Source organism: Apodemus sylvaticus, chromosome 21, assembly GCF_947179515.1.
Source record: "Apodemus sylvaticus chromosome 21, mApoSyl1.1, whole genome shotgun sequence".
NCBI lineage: Eukaryota > Metazoa > Chordata > Mammalia > Rodentia > Muridae > Apodemus > Apodemus sylvaticus.
This window is the reverse complement of record NC_067492.1, coordinates 10,584,149-10,596,930: the sequence shown is the minus strand read 5'-3', so window position 1 is coordinate 10,596,930 and position 12,782 is coordinate 10,584,149. Positions and strand designations below refer to the sequence as shown.

At 48.1% G+C, this 12,782-nt stretch overlaps 1 protein-coding gene across 1 annotated transcript in view; it reads left to right on the top strand.

Moving 5' to 3' along the window:
- The window catches only part of Cdh13 (cadherin 13), a 1,029,145-nt gene that overhangs the window by 581,830 nt on the left and 434,533 nt on the right, over positions 1 to 12,782 (top strand). The gene's annotated exons all lie outside the window — the stretch shown is intronic.

Sequence of the window (12,782 nt, the reverse complement as noted above, 5' to 3'; positions counted from 1 at the left end):
TTAATATAATCATAGCCGTAACTCCCTAATGAATGCAAATGGGGAAAATAAGATTTTATTAAGCAAGGACGATCATCTTAAAACCTTTATAGCCTCATGCTTATAGAAACACTCTGGGAATACACCTGTTCCTACAGTGAATCCTGTCATCCTTTCTGGTGCTGAGGACAGTGGGGACACAGGGTGAAGACAATGATGGGGTAGATGTGATTGGTCCGTTAGGAGATATCTAACATCTGAAGACATCTAAATTGTCGTGTCTAGGAAGGGAAGGCTACTCCAGACACACAGAGAGACTGCTCAGAGAGTGAGAGACATCAGAGCCCTTCATGCCAGCAGTAAGGAATCACCTTACCCCAGAGGCTAACATGGCCAAGGGTAAGAAGTCAGGACATAAGATTGTGGAATCCAAAACCCAAGCATCTGGTTTGAAACCCTGTCTCTGTGTATATGTTGTAGATGGCATCTCTCTAAACTCCCTTGTTTGTGTTCTAAAGTGGGTCCCCTAATACAAAATTCTCAGGGCCTCATATCTACACCTCGTGGAAAGGCTGAGTACTAGGGCTCTCTCCCAGTTCTCCAGGAAAATAACTAGCAAAGCCTTCAAACCCAGCTCACTCTAACTGAAAAGTCGTATTCTCTGGTATCAGAATCTCTCAAGTTATAGGTGTTTTCTAGATCATGGTCTTATGAAGTTTGGGGTTACTTGGGGGCAAATTCTTGAGTGCTCGTTGCTCTTTCTAGGGTAAGGTGCCACCCCAGGTGAGTGATGCCTTCCTAGGGTGTAGCACCTGAGAGAACAGGGCATGTTTGGGTGTGACCTAGAAGGTGACCTTGTCTGCCAGCGTTCTCTCCCAATAATCATCTTGATCAAACCAAGATTTGTGGTTCCACTGGGAGACTCAGTAGCCATGCTGTGAATGCTGGCGCCCTCTGCTGGAAGGAAGTCTGTGACCATGCAACCAGGGAGACAGAGAATTTAAGCTTATCCCAAGCTAGCTTACAAAGAAATGAGAATCCAACTATGGTTATTTTACTTAGCTTTGACACATACTTGGGGTCACCCCTAATCTACTCTTCTTACTGCTGCCCTGCCTATCTCCCCAGCGTTGTACCCCAGATACTTGGTGTTTCTCCTGACCATATGATCGTGGTTCTTTTCCTCTTGTGGTGACTTCCTCTTCCTTCTCCTTCTTCCTTTTTCTTCCAGGTCTCTTCTCAACCAACCAGGAAACTCCTAACCCGCATACCTTTAATCCCTCCAGTAACTGGCTGTAGCCCATTTTATTTAACCAATTGTTTTACATCAAGAAGCAAGGTTTGCACAACAAAAACTTCTAAACATGAGAAGCCAATCATCAGCCTAGACTTTTGGGTAGAGAATTTAGCATTATAATACTTAGCAACAGACCAAACCTCATCACCTGCCTGAATCTTGAAAGGGTTCTTCTCCATGCCTTGCTGTCTTTCTAGGTACCATGGGCTCTGGCCTTCTTCATATGCTTTCTGATCACATGACTGCTGCATGGGGCATGCTCAGAACAAAGCCTGGTCCATGGGAAGCGGTGTGCTGGCTGCTGTTGCAGTTAATTTCCGTGATGCACACAGATTAAGTGGGTTTTACTTTTCCAGACCGCCATAATTTACAACAGTGTACCCTGGGCCAATGTGGAATGGAGAGAGGAGGCTACCCATGAGGCCATGCACATGAACGCCCCACGGATCTGCTCAGAGTTTCTAAGAGACAGAAGGGAGGGCCTGTGCTCACTTGACCCAGAGTAGAGGCAGGAGAGGGAGCACTAAGGCATATGGGAATGGGATGACCACGGCCGAGGCTGCGTGCTTACCTTTAGCCTGGTGCTGATTGTTAGGCATGTGACACTGTATGAATGCCACCACTCTTTCAGATCTTAACCTCCTAGGCTAGCCAATGGAGACCAGAACTGTGTGGCCATACTATATGATACCTGAGCATGTACTTAGCTCACGGCCTAGCATCGAGTCATTCGTGGTTCCTTGCAGTGGGTTAGTCAGTGTGCAGTGCCAATCTCCTGGAAGATAATACATCCACGTCTTTGGACCCAAGAACAGGGAACCCTTTGAGGTCACAGAGATTCTCTGTCATTACAGCCACCAGGAGCAGTCTGAATTCCTGGCCGTGTTCTCTTCGCTGTGACTAACAAGGCATACAAGGTCAAATCCTCCGCGGTCCTCCAGATCTTTCAGGCTGGCTAGCTCTCTCATCTTCTCCTGCTTTTCCCTCCCTTTGATCCTTCTTTTCATCTGTCTATCATTACACATCACCGTGCCTAGTTGTGCAAGCCACCTTGGATCCAGCATGGGCTGACGTAGGTATAAATAAACCTTTAAAAAACCCAAACCTTGAATCCGCTCAACAATTCTCCCAGACCCTTGCTTATATCGTTTTTCTTCAAATTGAGCCTCATCCAAACTCCTTTTGGCTGATGGGTAACAACACAGATAACTGATTCCCCTACCAAGTCTGAGAGGCTCAATTAAATCCCTGGTAAAAACGTCCCTCGTAGGGGAAGCTCATCTTCGGCTGAGGGAAAACAAGAGGCAAGCAAGCTCTCTCCTGTTGACTGCAGTTGATCAAAGCATTCCCCATGCTCTTTGCGGCTGCACTGCCCAAGGTGTCGGTGACAGATGGCTCATGCAGGCAGCAGGATGCACAGAGCCTCTCCTTTCATTTCAATAAGAAACAAAAACAACAAAAACAAAAAACCCCAAACCTACCTATAAAGGAAATTACCAACCAGAAAGATGGTGGATTCATCCCTCCACGTTAATTTTACCAAGTCTGGGCATGTCACAGCCTTCTCAGCAAAACTAGATGGCCATCAGGATGGGTTTTACAATTAAAAGAAATGGAAAGATGACCCTCTGCTGCCAGGCTTCCTGACCCTTTCCTGGCTTTGAAGCAGGACCACTTGTGGGGGTATTTGCGTGTACCTGTACTGTGAATTTCAGGGCCCAGGTAAAGAATAGCTTTCCTAGAGATGAAGAGCTGGTAAGCTTCTTACATGCTGGAGATATGTCATTGATTACGTATTCTATGATTTGGCTCTTTCTCCCCACACGAGAAAGGTCCTGTCATAATGCCCAAAAAGAATGGCTCATGCAACCCACCAACTGAATCCCTCCTACTCCACCCCAGTGTTGGCTGGGAAGTCAAGTCCTCTGCTGACACCTCGCTGTCACTGCTTGGCTTTTAGAGCCAATGCTTTGCTGGTCCAGTAGCAGAATGGATGCTCACTGCATCCTTCTATATGGTATTTTATAATATTTATAATGCAGTGGCACAGTGACAGGGCTGGACCAAGCTCTAGCCCCAGCTCTGCCTTTCTCTGACTGAACAAGCCATGTTACTTTCCCTTCCCCTCACCCAGAGAGTGAACCTTCCTGAGACTCCTCTGAAGATCCTGTCACATAATCTCAGGGACACACCTCCCATATTATGCCAGGTGAAGCTGGCAACTTGATTAGGCCACGCCCAGAAGGAGTTGATTCGACCTGACTTCTCAGAGAAGCCGTGGGTTAAAGTAGATGTGTACGTGAACTCCACAAGAGTGGTTTTAAAATAAAGCTGTTAAGTATTTATGAGGAATCGATTCTCAGAGATCACCGGCGCCTATCTGTGCTTTCATGGTAAGGATTGCATTGCCAGCCCAGAGTTCTTGCAGGGCCAAGGGCACTAAGAAGGAGTATTTAAAAATAATAAGGGGTGGGGGAGGTGGCAAGGCTTCTGCTGTGAAGGGAAGTTGGCTCCTGATCTCTGGAAGCTCCCAGGCCTTCCTGAACCCTGGGCTCTGCAGCCTGGGCTCTGAGCCTGGAGCCTCTCTACCTGGTCAGGAACCCAACAGTGAAGAAATAAAATCACTGAAGGAAAAGTTCAAGAGCTGCAGGAATGCAGGATGTGATATCATGGTGTTGGGGAGTGGTGAGAAGGCTCTGTAGGCATTCATGAGTCTGTGTGTATATGCTATATATGTGTGTGCATGTGTGTACGCATGTGTGTACACATGTGTGTTTAAGTATGCATGCCAGAGAGCAACCTTAAATGTTGGTCCTCATTTCTTTTGTCTTCTTTGGCCTTGTCACATTGCTAAGTAGGCTGAGGGCTGACCAGTGGAGTCCAAGGATTCTCTTGTTCCCACCTCCCAGCTCACCATCCTGCTAGCTCACCATCCTCCCAGACTACCATCCTCCTAGCTCACCCTCCTCCCAGCTCACCATCCTCCCAGCTCACCATCTTCCCAGACTACCATCCTCCTAGCTCACCATCCTCCCAGCTCACCATCCTCCCAGCACACCATCCTCCCAGTTCACCCTCCTCCCAGCTCACCATCCTGCCAGCTCACCATCCTCCTAGCTCACCCTCCTCCCAGCACACCATCCTCCCAGCACACCATCCTCCCAGCACACCATCCTCCCAGCTCACCCTCCTCCCAGCTCACCTTCCTCTCAGCTCACCCTCCTCCCAGCTCACCATCCTGCCAGCTCACCATCCTCCCAGCACACCATCCTCCCAGCACACCATCCTCCCAGCTCACCCTCCTCCCAGCTCAGCCTCCTCCCAGCTCACCCTCCTCCCAGCTCACCTTCCTCTCAGCTCACCCTCCTCCCAGCTCACCATCCTGCCAGCTCACCATCCTTCCAGCTCACCATCCTTCCAGCTCACCATCCTTCCAGCTCACCATCCTCCCAGCACACCATCCTCCCAGCACACCCTCCTCCCAGCTCATCATCCTTCCAGCTCACCACCCTTCCAGCTCACCATCCTTCCAGCTCACCATCCTTCCAGCTCACCATCCTTCCAGCTCACCATCCTTCCAGCTCACCATCCTTCCAGCTCACCATCCTCCCAGCACACCATCCTCCCAGCACACCATCCTCCCAGCTCATCATCCTTCCAGCTCACCACCCTTCCAGCTCACCATCCTCCCAGCACACCATCCTCCCAGCTCACCATCCTCCCAGCACACCATCCTCCCAGCACACCATCCTCCCAGCTCACCCTCCTCCCAGCTCATCATCCTTCCAGCACACCCTCCTCCCAGCTCATCATCCTTCCAGCTCACCATCCTCCCAGCACACCATCCTCCCAGCACACCATCCTCCTAGCACACCATCCTCCCAGCTCACCCTCCTCCCAGCTCACCTTCTTCCCAGCTCACCCTCCTCCCAGCTCATCATCCTTCCAGCTCACCACCCTTCCAGCTCACCACCCTTCCAGCTCACCATCCTTCCAGCTCACCATCCTCCCAGCACACCATCCTCCCAGCACACCATCCTCCCAGCACACCATCCTCCCAGCTCACCCTCCTCCCAGCTCACCTTCTTCCCAGCTCACCCTCCTCCCAGCTCATCATCCTTCCAGCTCACCATCCTTCCAGCTCACGATCATCCCAGCACACCATCCTCCCAGATCACCATCCTCCCAGCTCACCCTCCTCCCAGCTCATCATCTTCCCAGCTCACCATCCTCCCTGATCACCATCCTCCCAGATCACCGTCCTCCCAGATCAACATCCTCCCAGCATTACAAATGTCTGCTGCTCTATCTGTCTTTCCAGGTAGATCCTGAGGACCAGGACTCAGGTCCTCAGTTTCAAGGCAGGTACTTTACCAACTGTACCATTTCCCCCAACCCAGGGGAAGACATCTGGAGGGAGAGTGGTTGGTCCTTGCTACTCAAGATAAACAGGAGAAAGTTGAGCCTTCATAGACAAAGAGACACAGGGGCAAAGGCTAACAGGAAGGGGAGCCATGTTGAGCCTGGCAAATTCTGAAGAGCCTAGTGTGGTCAGGGCCCAGTGGGACTCAGTTGTCTTGGTTACTGATTTGTTTAGAGGATCAGCCTTTCCTTTGAGGAGCATCCGGGGAGGTCCTAAATTACAAGTTTCAAAGAAATTGCCCACCCCCATCCTCACCCTAAGGCGAGGCTCTTGTTCACCAAGGGTCCCAGTACTCTGACATCAGAACCGTGGTGTAAAAATGTAAAGATTGCCAAAGAAAACAGTCCATGGAGCAGCAGCTCCACGGGCTACACACCAGCCAGTCTGATCATTTTAAAGATTTATTCTCAAATACTCTTGATTAAATGTGTGTTGTGATAAATTAAACGGGGCCTTTATAACCGAACACAAATTGGTGGTTGTTTGGTGCTTTTTTTAAAGACAATGACTAATACAAATAGTGTTAATTAAGATGAGTGAGGACATTGATTTAGCTGGAAAGCCCAGCTCTCCAGCGGCACAGCCCATGCCTGAGTATGAAAATACATTTCTACTGCGAATGTCCTCAGAAGGAGCCCAAACGGTTCTTAGTTGAAATTGCAACATTGTATTGAAAATGGCCTCCCAACAACAGCTGTGGTTTCTGATCTCTGAGAGCCTTCTTTATATATTAACTACTCTTTCTCGGAGAATTCTATGGTTCGTATCTTGACCATATTTATGCAGCTCTGCAAATCCTCCCAGAGCTTGCTCCCATTCCATACCTACCCATCTTAGTGCCTGCATTCTTCTTTTAACCCATAAGTTCAATTGGAACCATCCACACCCTCTAGGGTGTGGGGCCATCCACTGAAGCATACTCCACCTTTAAAGAAAACCGACTCTCCCTCTCTGGGCAGCTAGTTATTGCCAGTAGTTCCTCTGCTAGGGGTGGGATTTGAGCCTATCTTCCCTCCATGCTGGGATGATGTCTAGGTGCTTATTCAGGTGTTATGAACATTGTCACAGATGCTGTGAGGTTACATGTCCTGCCATATCGAGAAAACACTGGTTTGAGAGGCAGTGATGCATACAGATGAATCTTTTTAATGTAGACAGACAATAAATATTAGACTCCAGGCTGTACATACATACAAACATACATGCATTCATATACATACAAATGAACACATGCATACATGCATACACACATACATATACATACATACACACATATACATAAATACATATAGACACATACAGACACATATATACACACATACACACATACACATACATATACATATACATGCATACATATACATACCCATACATACACATGCATACAAACACATATATACACACCTATATACACACATATGTACACACCCATACATACACATACACACACATACATACATATATACACATATACACACATGAATATAAACACATGTACATACACACATATATACACACATATACACACATACAGACACATATATACACACATATACATATATACATACATATGTGCACATACATACATACATGCATACACATACATACACCCATACATACATGTATACACATACACATATACACATACATACATACACACATACACATATATACACGCATACATACACACCCCTACATACACATACATGCATACACACATACACACACACACACACACACACACACGCAATACATGCAGCAAGGTAAGGATGAAGCGAGAGAAACACCCCAGTGGAGCCATCGATGCTGAAAACAGAGAGCAGGCTCTGAAGATGAACGCACCTTGCTCATCTTTCTTGTCTGAAGTGTGAATTTCCAAAGCGTGTGCTCTGGGGACGAGTGGCATATCTCTGATGTGACCAACACGTAGGTGCCAAGGACAATTAACAGCTCTGTGGCGGAGAAGCCATTAACGCCAAAAGAGATCTTGCCGTTTGGAGACGTTAATTTAGCACGACACCAACAGGAGTGTTTGTATGCGCTCATCGTGGTTTCAGACATTCTGCCCTAATTGAGTTAATTAAAAGTTAATGGCATAAGAGCACATCCTGAAGCTATAAACGACAGGCACGTGACCTGTGCTCATACTTTATCATTTGCATACATCTTTCACTCACAGTCAGATGCAGCCTCTGAAAGATGCATTCCACACCAGTGCCTCTCCTCCCTTTGAGGAGGGCAAGTTCACTGTCCCCTCCGATATAGAAACAAAGGGAGCTGGGAAGAGAGCAGAAGCTTCAGCTCTGGGTCATAAATACTACCTGTCGCTTCTAGCCTTCTCCTTAAGTATCTCAGTGGCAGAGGGACATGAGCCCCGACAGTTATAGCTGTGGACAGATGGACAGTGGGTGCTGCTGCTGCTGCTGAGGTGATTTGAATAAGATAGAGGAGGGGGAGATGGTGGTTAAGAGCAAGTTCTGAGTTAGATTGGCAGGAGTCTTAAAGCTGTGACCATCACCAGGCCTGGCTTCTCTACTGTGGAAGGGAGCTTATAAAAATTCCCAGCATTCTCAGCACCATCAGGCAAGCTTCTGTCATCAGGCAAGCTTCTGTCATCAGGCAAGCTTCTGCCATCAGGCAAGCTTCTGTCATCAGGCAAGCTTCTGCCATCAGGCAAGCTTCTGTCATCAGGCAAGCTTCTGTCCGGCACTCGATAAAGGTAGCTGTACACTGAACCCAGACGCAGGCTGTATGGTGCCCCTTCAGCGTGGATGGACAAGTCCCTGGGCGTGACTCCACCCACTCCCTTTTCCCAGCATCTTCCATCAGATGGCCGGTGGATATGCTTTTCTTATGCGTTGCCTTGCTCGATAAGTTTACCTCATAGATACTGCTCCCAAAGGAGTGTCAAATGCATCCTGAGCCCGGGAGCAGCTGGAAATGGTTCACATACTGCAAGAGTATCAGGAGGCAAAACCCTGCCCGGGCAACATCACTGTGGTCCAGCTTAAACCTTAATGCCAGCAAACTTTCCAACTCAGAGCAGAGCAAACAGCCAAACAAAGACTTCTCGTGTCTCTAATAGAATGAATCATAGCCGCTCTTAAAACCTGGGAGCCAAGCTTCCTTTAGGGCTGAAATTCTAAGGACAGTTTGTGATGGGTCTTCATGAAACCTAAAGAATGTTATTCATAAGTAACTTCATTTATTTTTAAATTACACTTAAGTACACATGTGCTCATGTGCCATCATGCGTGTGTGGGCGTCAGAAGACGACATGTGGGAGGCTGTACTGTTCTCTTACCAGCTGGGTCCTAGAGACCAAAGTCTGGTTGTCTCGCTGGGCTGGGCAGCAAGGGCCCCACCCATTGAATCATCCCTCTGGGCCTGACTTTTGAATGGTTTTAACAATTAAAAGTTACGCAGAAGACAATTTCACGTGGCTCTGTCTCGGGATAACTCTTACCAAAGGTCAACGATGACTTTTAGATGGTTGATAATGCATTCTGCAATTCTTCCAAAGACAGCCCTGGCTTCCCAGCCTGCGTTCTGGGCATGCGCACACTCAGCTCAAAGCTGCAGGGCCTGTACTCACCACCCCCACTTCACACTGCTTCCTGGTTCTTCTATTAAGATGTTGGTCATTCTTGGGGGCTCCCCAGAGACTGAACCAATAACCAAAGAGTAAGCATAGGCTGAACCTAGGTCCCCCACACAAACACACACATGTAGCAGACATACAGTTTGGTCTTCATGCAGGACGCCCAATGGCAGGAGCAGGGGCTGTCCCTGACTCTGTTGCCTGCCTGTAGATCCCGTTACTCTGTCTGAGCTGCATTGGTTTGCCTCAGTGGGAGAGGATGTGCCTAGTCCTGCAGTGACAATGTGCTGGGGTGGGTTGGTAACTGGGAAGGAGGCGGTCCCCTTCTCAGAGGAGAAGGGATGGGAGCATGGGGGGGGGGGGGGAAACTGTGTGAGGGGGACTGGAGGAGAGGGAGCTGATATTAGGATGTAAAGTGAATAAGTAAATGAATTAATGGAGAAAAAGAAGATGTTGGCCATTACCTGGAAATGGTACTGTGATCTGAAAGGGAATTAGAACACCCATTTAACAACACTGATCTGAGATGCTGTGCAAAATGATATTTTGATAAAAGTCCTCAAGGGGTGGGGCAGGGATGTGTGGGGCTAGGAGCCCGGCATCCTCCAAAGAATGAAACGCTTGTGAGCATCTAGTCCTGAGAATCCTAGAATCCTTCTCGGTCTCCTCTCTGGCACCATGGATTCTGTGTGGACCAACTTCCCCTGAGGGAATCTGCGAGGCAGGCTGCTTGGTTACTTTTAGGCTAACCTTTTCCAGGACATGCTTTGATAGCTCTGTGCCTTACAGCACCCGCTGGCTGGGTGCTAAGACTCCAGGTCTCTAAGTAGCTCCCAGGTGATACCCCATGACACTGGACTGACAGACCGTGCTCTGAGCATGGAGAAAGGAGAAATCACATACAGGAAGCCTGCCCACAGCCCCTCCTAACCAGACCCTGTCACTATCAAGGGCCTCTTATCTTGTCACATTTTTTTCCATTACTTCATATAATATGCCCATATTGACACTTTAAAAAAACCCTACTTAGATGGAGTGAAATGTTGGTCAAGAAACTCCTAAAGCAGATGGAAGCTGGGCCTCTGAGGGGCTATGGACTGGGAGAACTCTGGACACTGGTAGCAAGAACAAGTGAAGGTCTCTTCAGGTGTGGCCACCGGAATGAACTGGCCTGACAGATCCTGTGGCCACTTCTGTGAGCACTCAGATTTCAGGAGAGGCGTTCAGGTTTCCTCTGGGATGGCCAGTCTTCTCCACAGCCGGGCAAGGACAAGTCACCTTGATTGGCAGACCCACCAAGATCCAGTCCCATGCAGGTCATGCATGCTAGGCATGGACACACACACACACACACACACACACACACACACACCCTTCTGTGCTGGACACACACATCTAACTGGACACAACCAGGGTTCATCTGGGAAGTCTCAATGGGGAATTCTCTAGAACAGGTGGGGCCTGCTGGCTTGCCTGTGGAGGCTAATTACCTTAAAGGCTCATTGAGTTGGAAAGAGCTACCCCAAACGCTGGCAGCACCAGTTCCTGGACTGGGCTCTGCCCTGTATAAACTTGAAGAAAGCTCCCTGAGGGCAAGCGATCTGGGATAAAGGCTTTTATTCCCTCTCCCTGGCCCTTACTGTGAATGTGATACTTATAAGTTCCTCTTTTGACTTTATCAACATGGATGGTAACCTGGAATCACAAGTCACCTAACTCTTTCTTTCTGAAGTCTCCTCTTTCTGGGATAGTTTCTCACAGGAGCAGACATAAGATCCTCAGAGGCTGTGAGAAAACAAGAATGTCCTTAACTGCGTGTCCCTAGAATGGTTGACTGTGACAACCACGGTCCAGGTCTTTAACTTAACCTCTCCTCTGCAAGCTAGAGGCTTCTCCCTGGGACCCATCTTTGTCTCCAGAGCGCAACAGGCGGTGTCTGGATGCATTTGTGTGCTTTCCAAGGACAAGGGGCCACATACTCCCTCAGGAATCTTCAAAGCTGTAACAAACCTGTATCTCATTCGCTTGTCAGGTTTGCTCTGTTGCGTATTGGGAACCCCTTAACCACACAGGCCTTCCTGGAATAGTGACATGGTGCGTGAAACAGGCACAGCAAGGCATTATCAAATGATATGTGTCCCAGGAGTTTCTAGAAATATCCAAGTGGAAGGCACACAGCTGGCTCATTCCCTGAGACTACAGTCATATATATCGAATGTAAGAGGTCACAGCAGGCACCCTTGGAGGCACAGGCATGGGGCTTATCTTCATGTCACCGCTCTGTATCTCACTCTCCAGACATTGTGGTGGGTGGTGGCTTCCATCCCCGTGAGCCCCCTGGGGAAGAATATGTGAAGACCTGTGTGTGTGTGTGTGTGTGTGTGTTGTCCCTGTGCTATAATCGAGTGTGCGGGAGGGCTCTGAGCCACGTGGAAAACAATTCCTTTGCTATTTCTCCTGAAATACTTGTCAATAAAGTCAGACTGGGGAGGCATTTTGTGAGGAGAGGAACCTGCACACCCTTTCAAATATCCTGCAGTGCCGGTAAAGAGCCTGGGGTTTTCCTAATTAGACCTTGAGCCACCAGGAAGAAGGAATCCACTTTGCATTTGAAAAGGCCCAGATCTTCTTGCCAACCCAGGGTAGGGCTCTCACAGGTGTCCCCCAGCCTCACCTGGGGAACCCCTTTCTGAAGTAAACACAGAAGTCTGAGCTAGGAAAAGCAGAAAGAAATAGGGAAGATACATTTTTATATATAACTTTCAAAGTGAAAGGCTTTCTTCATAAATTCATGAGTTGGGCATTACCTAAGCTCACTGGAGTAATGCAACACAAACACCCACTGCTTTGTGGATGTTTCTAGAATATTTGGGAGTGGTTTCCGTGATTTTAAGAGCGCTCTCCATCATTTTACAGTGTCTGTATGGGTCACCAAGTTTGGGAAATGATCATTAATCTAAATTCGTCAGGTTTTAATATGACTGCGTTTCAAAGCAGCCACCGAAATTGATAGGGCGTCGTCCATCTTCAGAAGGGGCTGCATACTACAGGACACAAACGAGATAGAATTATACCCTTTGCAATGTAGTATTCCTAGGATTTGGCACTGGAGCTGGTACTCCTTACTACTTGGTAAACAAGCAGATAGGAAGTAAGAAATGGACAGGACAGGACAGGACAGGAAATTAGAGTTGCTAGGGATTGTTGTTCCAGAGAACAGGGAGTGGGTGGACTTTCATAAGGAGACTGGTGGTGTGAGTCTCTGAACTCTCTGATACTGGTGTTTTTGTAATCTCCTGGGTGGGGAATAATTACAGAAAGCAACAATTTCAAATTTTCATGCAGAACACTCTCTAGCTGGAGACGGTCGTCCAATTTCGCCTTTAACATTTTCCACAGTTCCAGGGTCAATGAATATGGAACAGTGACCTTTTCCTGTCAGGGGAATCAGGCCAGGAGTGTTGTTCTAAACTCAGCTCTGC